This window comes from Trichosurus vulpecula, chromosome 2, assembly GCF_011100635.1.
Source record: "Trichosurus vulpecula isolate mTriVul1 chromosome 2, mTriVul1.pri, whole genome shotgun sequence".
Classification (NCBI taxonomy): Eukaryota; Metazoa; Chordata; class Mammalia; order Diprotodontia; family Phalangeridae; genus Trichosurus; species Trichosurus vulpecula.
In genome coordinates, this window is record NC_050574.1 from 421,235,936 (window position 1) to 421,247,446 (window position 11,511).

An 11,511-nucleotide genomic window follows, 5' to 3' on the forward strand; every position below is an offset into this window, starting at 1 on the left:
TATTACACTGCACACTAAAGATGCTTAGACATTCCATATAAAGAAATAAACTAGTACTTCTGTGTATTTGAGGTTTGATATTTTTGAGAACAGCAAGATTTTTGCTAGATGCAGTTCAGCAGAAAAGTCAGCATGGTGACTATTGTTATTGACTCCTCATAACCAGCTCATTTTACAACTGAGGAAACTGAGGCAAATGGGGGAGGCAGTTAAGTGACTTGCCCAGTATCACACAGCTAGTACGCGGCTGAGGTCAGATTTGAACTCCAGAAGATGAGTCTCTTTGACTCCAGGCATGGCATTCTATCCACTGTGCCACTTAGATGCTAGTGGCGGGGATGGTGGGTATCATGAAAATAGGACTATGATATGTGACAGACTTTTGTCTAGCTCATGTGTTCTTGCTCTGAGGTTTTGCCAGTCAGTAAAGGAGATGGCAACATAGTAAAGGAAAAGAATGTTGGAAAATGAAGTCAGGAATTGGTTTCAAAATCCTGGCCCTGCTTCTTACTACCTCTCTACTTTGGGGTAATCTTTTTGTATTTTAGGATATTTGTCAAATAGTGGGATGGATTAGATGACTTCTGTGGTTCTTCAAGCTACATGAAAACTCACATTCAGAGATTTAAGAAAAACTATTCAACTGTGGGGGAAAAAAAGAGACTTGGCTTGAAATTTGAAGGACTTAGAATTGGCAGCGTGAAAGAAGTGGTCAAATGAAAAGAAGTAATATTAGTCCTGTGGGGATGGAGGGGTTTTCTGCTAACCTTTGTTAGTAACAGGACAGTGAAATAGTTTATAGCCATAGGCTATGTAAAAAAGAATGGCAGCTCATCTTTTGTCTTGGAGTGGCTTTGGTGACTGAGGTACCCAGTGGTGAACAACATGATGATGTCACCAGGGCCTATCATCTCCACAGTATCAGTGATGTGACTTTCCAGTGATAATGCATGAACCTTGGCCACACGTGTGTGTCTGTGTGTCTTGGTTCATGCATATTATTTGTTAGCGTATATGTCCTTCCACATCAGCGGTGAAGAGTAACCTGGGGGAAAGCGTATGCCACATGTGTTTTATGTGGTCTGTCCTTTTCCTTTTTTTTTTTGCTTTTATAAATGTGTGTTTTGGCTGGCAGTATAATTGCAATAATAGCTATCATTTTTTCTTTTTTTAGTCAATTTTTTTTTAGTCTACAACACTGTCCTACAAGTTTTTGAGGTCCAAATTTTCTGTCCCTCCTCCTCTCCCCTTCCCCCCCAAGACAGCATGTAATCTGATGTAGGTTCTACATATACCTTCATGTTAAATTTATTTTCCCAATAATCAAGTTGCAAATAGGAATTAAACCAGTGACACGAACCGTGAGAAAGATGTAACAAAACCAAAAATAAAAAGAGCAGATAGTTTGCTAAAATCTGCATTTAGACTCTGTAATTCTGACTCTGTAATTCTTTCTCTGGATATGGATAGCCTTTTCCACCATGAGTCTCTTGGAGTTCCCTTAGAATGTTGCTTTGTTGAGAAGAGCAAAGTCTATGAAAGTCAGTCATCACACAAGCAGTGTGTTGGTGGTTGTGTGTAATGTTCTCCTGGTTCTGCTCCTCTCACTCAGCATCAGTTCATATATAAGACTCTCCAGGTTCTTAGGACCGTCTGCTCCTCATTTTTTATAGCACAATAGTATTCCGTTTCATTCATATACCGCGACTTGTTTAGCCATTCCCCAACTGATGGGCATGCCCTTGATTTCCAATTCTTTGTTACCACAGAAAGAGCCACTGTAAATAGTTTTATACATCTGGGTCCCTTTCCCCCTCGTGTGATGTCTTTGGGATACAGCCCTAGAAGTCATATTGCTGGGTCGATAGCTATCATTATCTCATTTGATCCTCATAACAACGCCGAGGGTAGGTACCATTATCCCCATTTTACAGCTGAGAAAACAAGCAGGGAGAAGTTAAAGAGACTTGCCATATCATACAGGTGGTAAAGGTTAGAGGCAGAATTTGAACTCAAGATATTTCCAAATCCAAGTTTGGCTTACCACCATGCCACATAGTTCTATAAAAGTAAATCTATTGATAAGGGAGGAGAATATCTCTGATCTACAGAATACCTTGAAATAGCTCTCCATGAGTTGCAGTTGGGAAGGGGGTAAAAACACTTAATTGCTATATTTTTAAGCAGATTTTCCTGCCTTTACTACATCAAAAATTAGGCTTAAGTTTTCATTGTTTTATTTTATTTTTATTTTTTATTTTTTTACAAAAGAAAAGATTGTGTTTTATTGTTGATCTTTCTTTCAAATTTCTTTAACAGAGACATAGGACTTGTGTTTTCTCACTGACACATCATCTATGATGTTCTTGCTTGAAAAGGGTATTTCTCCCCAAAACAGATTTTGACTTGGAGATGTTTTCTCCTCCTTTGGCTGGTGATATTTGAAACATACAAAATCAAGCCAAGTGAGCTTGGGTCTTAATGGTTTCAGGGGTATATTGTCTGAGTGATACCATGAAGGAAAAGCTAGTGAAGGGTATACAGGCCTGAATTTTGAAGAAAGAGTTAGTCAGAAATCTGACACTCTTCTTCTCTGGACCAGGTAAGGGTGTTGGTACAGTGACCGTTCTGCCGACATGACGACAGTCACTTGGGATCCATGAGGAACACACTCAACTGCTATTATCATTAGCAGACATATGTTGACTAGGCCAACAGCTATGGCTGGGACGTTCCTTCATCTGCCACAGGTAAACGGGGTTAGAGAAATCACTCTTTATTTTTTCCTTGGGGATGGAGTTTATGATGTCATCAGTAAATTTTGTAGTGTAAGCTCCTCAATGGTGTAAGATTTGATGTCATGTAAACACCTGGATATGCCTCTTCTGCTCAGTCTGGATCTGGTAGTATTCCTTATCTCGGTGGTCAGAGATCTGTGTATCCCTAGTCTGATAGTACTGGCTTTTTGGAGCCTCAGTTAAACGTAAAGGAAACTTGTTGGGGACCGGTACGTCTTGGACATTAAGATGGAGTGAAGGCTTTGGGTGGTGCTCCAGCACTTGTAGAGTCACTGTGGTCCAGCAATCAGAGCTAGACTTCATCAGTTCGGGCCTGGATGAACAGACACAGCAAGGTGGACTCCTGGCTTGTTGGAAAATAAAGGGCTGAGATTTTTCTTGTTGGGATGATTTACCTGTGTTTTTCTTATTCACAAGGGGCACAGCTTTTTCCTGGTGGCCAGAGTCAGGTAGTTGTGAGGACTTGCCAATGATGACCTGTTGTTTTAAGCAAACCATCTGGTCAGCCTCAGTCTTGTGGTAATGTGGACCAAATTCAGACAGCGGTGCAATCTGCTCTGGTGGACATGGTATTAGCACTGTCTGGGTCTGGCAAGAAACATTTTTTGGAGGAAGCAGGACCAAGGCTTTTCTCCATCTTCTGCCGGCTTTGATTCATTCTGTCCGTTTATCACCACGTTTTTTAAAACGCAAGAATTTCAAGCAACTGCATGCTAGGATATTGCCGAAACACGATGACTTCCTTTGAGCCTTAGTAACTGTAGATTTGCGTCTACTAATCTCTCCTTTTTCTTCTTTATCTTTTATTATTTCCTTATCTTCTACTACTATTACTATTTCTTCTTTATCTTCTATTTCTTTACCTTCTACTATTACTTTATCTTCTATTACTTTACGTTCTACTGTTACTTCATCTTCTACTATTACTCTCTCTTCTTTACTTTCTAATATTAATCTTTCACTATTACTTCTTTAACTTCTACTATTATCTGTTACTATTTCTTCTTTATCTTCAATTTTTTCTTCTTTATCTTCTATTATTACTTTAGCTTCTACTATTTCTTGTTGTTCTTTTTCCTTTTTTGATTCTGGCATCTTGAGGAGTCCTCTGGGTCCGATAATTCTTCTTCTGGAATTTCTTCCAGGCCTCTTTCAGGAAGGTTCATTTTAGACTTTTTCAGTCTTGCTAGTACTTCGTGGGCCTTGTCTTGGAGCACTCCGAGGTCTTCTCTGTATTTTTCTTCTTTGTCTTCCATGATGTTATTTAGGACCTTCTCTCTCTCTACAACAGTTCTCTCCTGATCCAGGGCCTCATTAATATGTCGTGTTCTTCCCCTTCCAAGTCTTGCATGATTCTTTCATAAGAAGTCCCAGAAGTAATCAGACTCGGTTGTCCAGGGTTCAGTAAACCTTTGATTAAGGAAGATTTTCCACGAACAAAATCAATTCACCTGAGCTGAGCAGGGATGAGTAGGCCCAGATTTCTTTAGCTTGGGGAGCAGCAGCTAGAGCTCTTATTGGAACCACTATCTCAGCACTTTGCTGGTTGCTCCAGAAAGTTATGCTATATTAATCCCTTTAATTCTGTCAACCCAAAGGGCCTACAGAGCTTGTAGGCAAAAGTCTTCTTTATTCTGTTGGAAGAGGTCAAGTAGACACATATGCTTTTCCTCGTCTAGGACCAAGGTGACCCCAGGCAGCCAGGCTAAACCTCCAGTTCCATCAACCATTATTAGTGTACTTTTCCTGAAACCTCTTCAGTGTCATTTTCCTTTCTGGTCATCTCTCTCAACCATTTTCAGGTCACCTTTGGCAAGTTAATACACAATGTGTCCTTGGTGCTAGGTGGCCACAATGACATCAGGGGGATTTCTACATCCTCACAATTTAAAACCTAGTGAATACAAAGTAAATTCAGGGGCCTGGAAGTGCTGACAACTGAGAAAATGAGAAGGGCTTTGTGTAGAAACTAGAATTTTTGAGTCTACAGAAAACTAAAGCTGGTACATTTCCAGTTTAGGTGCATTGCTGGGTAGGTTTGGGAGTTCCATTGGATCTCAATCTTCTGTGGGATGGCTCTGGGGGTTTGAGTGTGGTCATAACATTTCTTCCTTTCAGGGCATTACACTGCTAAAGCTTCACACAATGCACATTTTGCTTCTCCATGGCATGTAGGTCTAGTAGCATTAGCTGGAAATCAGAAGAGTTCCCAACAGAGGCCCAACCATAGCAAATTCCATAGATAAGTCACTTGGAAGATTATCTAGCACCGCTAGCTGTGGGGATGCCCAGCTGTTTGAAGCCTCGGTGCGGAGCCCCTCACCACTTCACCCCGGCAGAAATAAGGCAGGTGCTTCGTCGCGCCCTTGCTCCGGACTCGGGGGACAGCCCGGGTGAAGAGTCCGAGGGAGTCGCCGTGGAGCTCAGGGCAACGGTTCCCCCCGGCCCGCCGGGAAGGGGGCAGGGGGGAAAGGAGAGAAGAGTTTTCATTGTTTTAAAAAAGGAGGCACCCATGTTTTGGGTGGGAGGGATTTTTTTCTTTGTCTCTGTATTAGGAGGGCAGAGTTTATAATCTCAAAGAGGATCATGTACATGTCTGAAAGGTTAGGAACCGCCGGATATAAGAAACTCTCAAAGTAGAAGGCAGAAGAATCAAAACGTATGTTTAGGCTCCACAGTAACCAACCCATGAACCAGCAACCCCATTTTGATACATTGATCAAAAGCTTCCAGGCCCAATAAGTACACCTTGAAAGAGTAACCAGGAGGCTACAGAGAAGCATGATTGCATAAAGCAAAATCATGCTTCCCCCTCTATGGTAAAAAGATTACCCACTGGCCTGAAGTCCTCGTTCAGCTTCCTCCCGTAGGTCAGCTCTGCCACTAGCAGCTCCTGCTTCGGCTGTGGCTGTAGCAGCCTCTGGCTCCAACGGAAGCTGTTTTTAACCATCCAGCTTCTGCGGGGGTGTAAGGTACGCCAGGGAAAGCACAGGTTCTTTCAATCTGCTTAAGCAAGGTGAAGGGGTTGACCAGGAAAGCACAGGTTCTTTCCATCAGCTTAAGCAAGGGAAGCAAGGTGAAGGGGCCGACAAGCTTAATCCAGTCCAACATACAAACAGCATTCAGTTCAGGGGAAAAAGCCAAACTAGTCAAGGGCACTTGTTGACTAAGTGCTAAGGAGCCCATTTTTGGATGCCAACACAGTCTCCTAAACTTAACCATAGGCCCTTTTTATTTACACCTTTGGATTTAATTTGACCGTAACCTCCCAAACTTTGAGGCTGCTTGTTCACCAAACCTTTAAAATGAGAGTGATTAATAAATGGCCAAAATATGATGGATTTGAGGCCCTGTGTTTCTTTCTCTTGACAACCTAGCCAATATATCATGAATAGTCAAAGGAGCAGCAAATGGGTCAGCAGAAGGTTGAAAGAGAAATAGGAATGGAAAATATATACAAGCTAGATAGACAATCAGCTGCCAGTAGTTTAAAGAATACAAAAGAACACTGTAGTTTTTTACGTGACCTAGGAGTTCTTCTTATGATGAATATAGAAACAGAGGTAAAGCGTACGTCGTGACTTAAAATACTGTATTGTGGTTATGGCATAGTTACATGTTTAAATGGAAGATTTTATTTTAGAAGCACAGATACCTCATCAAGTTATTAAGAAGAGTGTAAAAATAGTGACACATAAGGCACATAAATATATCCCCCACAGTAGCCTCTGGGAGTAAAGATAAACATCTTTCTACAAAGGATTCTAAAATTCATCAGAAGAGGGGGAAAAATGACACAAATATGTAAGTGTTCACACCAAGAAAGAGTTTTATTAAATTATCAAAGTGACTGAAAACAGCTTCACCTCGTCCTTTTAACTTGAATTACTTTCTTTCTTGTCAAAGTAAAGACCAGCTCTCTTCTTGTAGTCAATTGTCTTAGAAACTAGCAATTAATTGATCTAACTGGTGCTTCCTAGCATCTGGAGACTTGGTGCTGTGTTACTGGGATCTGTCAACTCAAAATAAGTCAGTCTCTAAATCTACGTGGAGACGTTTAGATCACAAAAGAAACAGGAGCTTCATTATTTGAGACAGGTGTGAGGTTTAGTAGTAAAAGACCCAGGGCTTGCTTTATGCTCCCATCTCTGTGTCAGATAGAGTATATTTCTCAGTCTCTCCATCGCTCTCATCTTTCCTCCCTTCACCTCTCTCCTCCACTTTATATATACCCATATATACTAATATATATATGCACCCACACTCATTCTCCCTTGAAACACATGCATTTCTCAATCTGATTTCTTCCAAGGGCTTATCTGATGTATACCCTAAATAGTAGCAACAGATCGATCAGAGTAATTATTCTTCATACCTGCCTGATCTGAGCTTATCTTGAACTTTAATTTTTTCTTGAACTTAAAAATACAGGTGTATCACTGTTATTAAATTTTAAATTAAAATTTAAATAATTTTTTTTAGGAAACTTACTTTTAGAACCTCTAAAGAACTCAGAAACAAATGCTGTCCCAAACTTACTGCAGAACAATTTTGTATTTTCTGTGTCAAAGTAGAGTAACATTTTCCCATAGTGCTATAGAGTTAAGGTTTATGTGAAATGGTAGAAAAGGGAGGCTTCTGGGTTTTTAGGCCGGAAGTGATGAGGGCTAGCAATAAGTGGGGGATGCAGGAAAGACACTTGACAGGCAGCCAGGAGCCCCCAAAAAGGCTGGAGACACCAGAATGAGGGGTCAAAAGTTCCAGAGAAAAGGATGAGAGTAGACCATGAATCGGCTCTGGGGCTCATGATAACAGTGTGTGAAGTGAGGATTAAAAGAGGTGGCATCTTGGGTTTTATGGGGACCGTGACTAATTACCTGGGGTGGGAGGAGGAGGAAAATGCCACTCATTGGGAAAGTAGTCTATGCTTTTATTTTGCTCTTTACCTCTGATTTCTCCAGGGTAGGGAACTCTATATACTAATTCAAATCAGCAACTTGCTTATAATTTAAAACTTTTGAGAACTGTCTGGGGACACTGAGTGTAGGGCCCCAGAGAGGAGGGAGAAACCAGAGGGACTATACATATCTCACAGAAAGTTGAACCCACCCTGAGAGCTGGGATGGGGATAGGGAGTACCTATCTTGAATGTGATCCCTTTCCTGTATTAATAAAGCTCCTGTGCGTGTGGAAGCCTGAATGCTCATTGCAAGGGTTGGTGGCTACCCTGGAAGACCAAATACTCATATTTCAGAGTTTCATCAAAGTGAGAGCAATAAGCCAGAAAAATGAGAGGTCTATGAAGTCTGCCCCAGCCTTTCATATCAGGAATAGGCCTCTGATAGAAGCCTTACAAAAACATTACACAGTCACAGTTTAGCTCATCACTTAACACAGCGTTTGGTGGTGGATCCAGAGAAGTTCAACTTTGGAGACCTGTTGATACTCAAAGAATGATAGGATTGTCTCAGGAAGAAATTTATCATGAGGTCTTAAAACAAGAGCTTATCTAACCTGTCTGTTAATTATTTTTACAGGTAATAGAAATTTATCTCAACAGTCTCTCACTAGGACTTAAAAGTACCACAACTCTATTCTTCTTAACAGTCCAAAATCCTTATCCTCACCCCAGAGGCTCACTTATTCCCCATCTAAGACCCATTCACAGTACCTTGCCTCAGATTCTGCTGAAGAGGTGAGTTCATGGATGAGAAAGCAATAGACGTAAATAAATACGCTGTTGGAGACAGCACTGGTTTAGGGTCAGAAGATCCGGGTTCAAATCACACTAACTTTCTGCGTGACTTTGGGCAAGTCAAAGTCCTTAATCTATAGTTTGTTCATCTATAAAATGCCTGGGTTACAATAGATGGCCTCTGAGGTCCCTTTTAGATTCTGTGATTAAAAGAAAACCTGGGAGATAGCACAATTCAATTCAGTAAGAGTTTAGTGGTCTACTATATGTAAGGCATTGGGATATAAAGAGAAAAATTTAAAGCAATTCTGGTCTTAAAGGAGCTTCCTTCCACGTTTTATAGTGAACGATGACTGAGTCGTCGATTTCTTTTGTATCCTTTGCAACTTTTAACTATGGTACTGAATATACTCAGGAATTAAATTCATAATTGTTTAGTTGAATTTAATCTTCCATATATTGTATCTTTTATTGGTGGTTTTTTGAAAAACCACACTCTTTGAATGCTCACTCTTTGAACTCAGGGCTAGGGGGGTACCAGACAATCCTTTTGACTGAATGTGGTCCCTTGTTTTCCTCAAATACCTGACATCAACATTATTTCAAAGGTACAGTGTTATTTTTTTAAAAAAAAATACTGTCTGAGGGGACAGAGCCAGGAGAGGACACTAGATAAATAAGATTTGAAGCTAAAATCATAGGTTGTTGGAGTTGAAAGGGAACCAGGCGTTACCATAACCAGTGAAGCAGGACGGTGGACCTGTGGGTGGGATGGAAGAAGCTGTTGTTGCCAGTGGCCCTGAGGGTACTCTAGGCAGTATTTTTTTAAAAGGCACCAACAGTGACTTGGCTGGTGTTTTGTCTCTTCTTCTACAACACCTATTGCAGAGCATTGTATTTGGGGAGGAGGAAGAGGACGAGAGCCAGAAAAAGTATCATTTTGTTAGGGCTGTGGTTTTCTCTTAAGTTTCTTGTAGCACTTCGTTTCAGCCCTGGGACTGGAGTGAAATGGAACCCTTGTTGTAGTAGGCCAGACCTAACTCCTAGGCCAGTTTGGTAGGTCAGGTCTGAGGCTGGAACAAAATCAGATACTGATAGTATATCTGAAAGTTAACAAAAGGAGGTGTATGTAGCGTAGCAGAGAAAAGATACTCCGAATAAAGAAAGGACTTTTAGCAAGGATAACATTGGTTTACTTGGCCACAGCTTCATTGCCTCGGCTCCGCCCCAGTCCTGGGGAGACCATAGATATGAGCCTTACCTGTGTGATATTTAAGAGGTATTTCTTGGAATTCCTGGACAAAGGCAGTGAGCCAGGGAGTGTCATGAGAAAGCATCATCGCTTTGGGGTAAGGCTCTCAATGGGACTGAACCTGGTTCACTTGAACTCAGAACCAGAGGTTTTTTTATGGGAAAGGATCATCCTCCCCTAGCCATGTGCAATGTGTTCGTTAAATTTAGTTTGCTTATTATATGTTCCTGGCTAAGAACTGGTCTGGGAAGCCAGAGTGTTTGAAGTCTTGGCACAGAAAACACTTTTGGGCAACAGTGTACTTCAAAAATACGCAACAGAGACTGATGCTGTGATTTCACTGATACAGGGAACGCACTGGTAAGGAAATCTGCCATGCCAGTGGAAGTCTCCAGCTTTTCTGCAACTTTTTCATTCCAGGTCACAGAACCATTCTGTGTCAGAAGTGGGATTTTGCACATAAGTCAACTTGGTTTAAAGGTCTGCTGTCTACTAGACCAGTGGTTCTTAAACTGTAGGTCACAATCCCACATGGGGTCATGAAAAATACGGCAATAGTAAAAAGTTTCTTGAACACACGACAAATTAATTCAGAATCAAATGTGTAGTGAATCCAAGGTGTTTCTGGCAACTCTAGCCCATGTTGCATCGAGCAACTTCACTGCAGCCCTGGTTCTGAACACAAAGCATGGAAGCTTTGCACTGTGCACTCCCTCAGGCCACACAATGCCAACCAAAATTGCTATGACATGAAAAGGGGTCAGGAGTGGAAAAAGTTTAAGAAGCCCTGTACTGGACCATGCTTACACCTACCTCGAAAATAAAAGCAAAATTTGGACACCATTTGTTGGGAAATGGCTTAATAAATTGTGGTATGTGAATGTAATGAGACATTGCATCCTGATAAACAATGATCGGGAAGTTGCACTGATAAAAAACGAAAGAAGCAAAATTAGGAAAACAACATAGACAGTGATTACAGTAATGCAATTAAAAGCACTAAAAGGAAGCCAGACATTAAAAAATGTTTAAGTTATTTAAAAGTAACAAATCTAGGCAATAAAGATGGAGGAGGAATTGCACCTACCTTTGATATAGAAGAGAGGGACTATGGGTGTAGAGTACTGCATATGGTATCAGATGGGGTTAATTGGCTACTTTTCTTTGTTAAAATAGAAGCATCTTTTGCGGCTGGGATGTATCTGGAAGTGACATAGAAGAAAAGGATTGGTTGGCCACACCCAGGTCCATGAACTCCTGAGTCCTTTCCTTATACATCTTATACATGTTTTAGTTCACGAGACCCTGATAGTCTGATGACCCACTTTACTGCACTTCTTTGACTTTTGCACCATGCTCTCAGGAACCTTGTCATCTTGCAAGTTTAAATCAGCCTTGGTACTAATACCTCATCAGTGACCTTTACTCCTCTGATTGGAGGGTACAATGAACTCCAAAACCTCCATTCAAGGAAGACCCCTAAGATGGCCCCACCTGACTGCATTCCTTCAACTTCTCCACCATGTCCCCTGATGGTACATTCTCCTCTTTTCTCTCCCTCCCCTTTCTAGCTTCCTTTTGTGTGTTGTCTTGTCCACTACATTGTAAACACCTTGGGGGCAGAGACTGTCTTTTCTGTAATTGTACCCTCATAATTTAGCCTAATGTCCAGTACGTTGTGGGCACCTAGTAAATGTTTATTGACTGACTGGGATGCAGACTTAAAGAGATTATCCGCGGTTCTATTTTTATAGATGAGTCTAAGG